The sequence below is a fragment of the Octopus bimaculoides genome, chromosome 10 (genome assembly GCF_001194135.2).
Source record: "Octopus bimaculoides isolate UCB-OBI-ISO-001 chromosome 10, ASM119413v2, whole genome shotgun sequence".
Taxonomy (NCBI): Eukaryota; Metazoa; Mollusca; class Cephalopoda; order Octopoda; family Octopodidae; genus Octopus; species Octopus bimaculoides.
Window position 1 is genome coordinate 82,039,016 of NC_068990.1, and position 2,801 is coordinate 82,041,816.

The following is a 2,801-nucleotide window of genomic DNA, read 5'->3' on the forward strand; positions in this document are numbered from 1 at the left end:
TATATATAGATATTTATATATGTATATATATAGATATTTATATATGTATATATAGATATTTATATATGTATATATAGATATTTATATATGTATATATAGATATTTATATATGTATATATATAGATATTTATATATGTATATATATAGATATTTATATATGTATATATATAGATATTTATATATGTATATATATAGATATTTATATATGTATATGTATATATATATGAAGAATTATGTATATGTGTATATATAGGTGCCATAATTACATCTTGTTGGCAGGGGGCTAGAATAGTACTGTTTGTTATTTACAGCAATGTTGTTTTACATGATTTCCTCCTGGTTTTATTTTTACATAAGCAGTTACTACCATCCTTCTCAGTTGTACATAATTTATTTGATTTTACCAGAAAATATATATTATTATTAATTATAATAATAACAGCAATAATTATGATTTGACAATTTTAACTAGATGATTGACAAGTAAAAAAGAAAAGGAGGTTTTAGGCTATGGTCAGCATTCCAATGCCAATGTGATGTTCTATTGATATGTTATTATAGTCTCTTATTGATTGTATATTCTTGCCTTCCCTCTCAGAAATTCTAAGTTCAGGTGTGTATTTTGGTTTGCTGTAAAGTAGGATGTAGGAAGGAGCATATATTAATGCATACACACACTCACACATGCATACACACATATACAGTCACATACATGTATAAACACAGATGTACATACACTATAGTTGTGTGCTGGCTGGCTGGCTGTCTGGCTATCCTATCAAATCAACCAGCATCTGTTTAGTTATTTTTGTCATCTACGACTTAATCAAAATTAATAGATCTGATGGAAAAGAAAGGAGAGATTCATTAATCAAATGAAATAAATAAGAAATTAAAATCTTAAGAAACAAGGACAAATAAATTAAAATTAATAAAAAGAAGGTATGAGATCTTAAAAAATGAACTATCATGATTAATTAATTAACCCACTGAAATATTTGAAATAAAAATTTTTTAAATTCCTTTCCCCTCAAAAAGAAAAAAAAAAAGCAAATATAATTATATAAAACAAGCAAATAATCTAATCAGATTTCCCCTAAAAGATGTGGGAACAATGAATCAAAATGTCATTTTTAATATTTTTTATTTTTTATTATTTTCCATTCTTACCAATTCAGCTTCAACATTTGTGTTTGAATATTTTTAACCTATCCTATAATGAACAATAAATATTCTATGAGTCATCAATTTCTTAACGATTCAACTCTCGTTTATTTTTTTCCATGTTTCATTTCTTTCATCATATATATATATGTATATATATATATATATATATATATAGTTGTCTTTCTCTCAAATCTTTTTTGTCTATCTTTTGCTTGTATTTATATACATGTGTGTATATGTATATATATACATACATATATATATATATATATATATATATATATATATATATATATATATATATATATAAATGTATTTATGTGTATATATACATATACATGTGTACACACATATATAAATGTATGTATGTTTATATATACATATATCTACACATGTATATATGTTTATATATATATATATCTATATATAATGGCTATATTTAAGAGCCCTTAATGGTAAAAGTTAATTTATTTCTAAAACATGATAATGGATACAGTTAATACCTGTTTTTAAGAAATTTTCTCATTTACATTCTTTATTTTTTTTTCTTAGTTAGCTTTTTGTTTTGTTTTACTAATTTGTAAATCATTATTCTTTCAGCATCATCAATTCTATATTTATTTTATTTTGTTTTCAAGCAATTTTTAAATATTTCTTTATTGTCATCATTGTCAATGCTGCCAGGGAAAGTTGGTCATTTCTTGCTAGTTACGTCAAAGTAACTAAGTCGAATTTGACCGGCTGCTAACCAAGCCAAGGATAAAATTGTTCTGAATCACAGTCTATCTACTTCATGCTATTGTTACATATAAAATATTCCTGTGATGACACTCACTTGGGGAGTAAAAAGAAGAAAAAAAAAATGTTTTCAATCTTAACTTGAAAAAAAAGGAAAAGAAACTTAACGAAACCAAAAAAAAAATAATAAAAAATAATAAAAAATAAAGGTGTGGAAAGAAGCCTTGACAAATCTTAAATAATAATAATAATACAATCTTCTCTACAGATCAATGATTGGTCAGTTACTATGACATTTGTATGCTGCTTATTACATTACTTATTCCTCATAAGACCTGCTCGTTTGTTCGTTGGTCACTTTTTTTTCATGTCCTTATTAATCTGCAGCTACAGCTGGTCAAGATGTAGACAATGAATGGATACTGGGTAAAAACAGCTAAACATTGATTTCTTTTTTTTTCCTCCATGTCAACAACATTGATCAGTAATTAACATTTGTCTACCTACAGTTCGATAAATGTGAATAAAAGGCCAATAATATATGACCACAAGACTTTGTTGTTGATTAAATTCCTATTTACAGCCAGTGTCACCATAATAGTTGTTTGACACATCTTTCTCCTGATACAGTTCTTTCTACTGCTATCCCTGTTGTTAATATTTCTATTATTATTATTATTATAGATTAAGGTCTTGCAGGTTTAAAAGACATTTTGTTAATATTTCACAGTAAAATCGTGTGTGTGTGTGTATATATGTATGTATGTATGTATATACATATATATATATATATATATATATATATATATATATATATATATATATATATATATATGCACACTTATGCAAGATATATATATATATATACCATATATATAAAATATAATTTACTATAT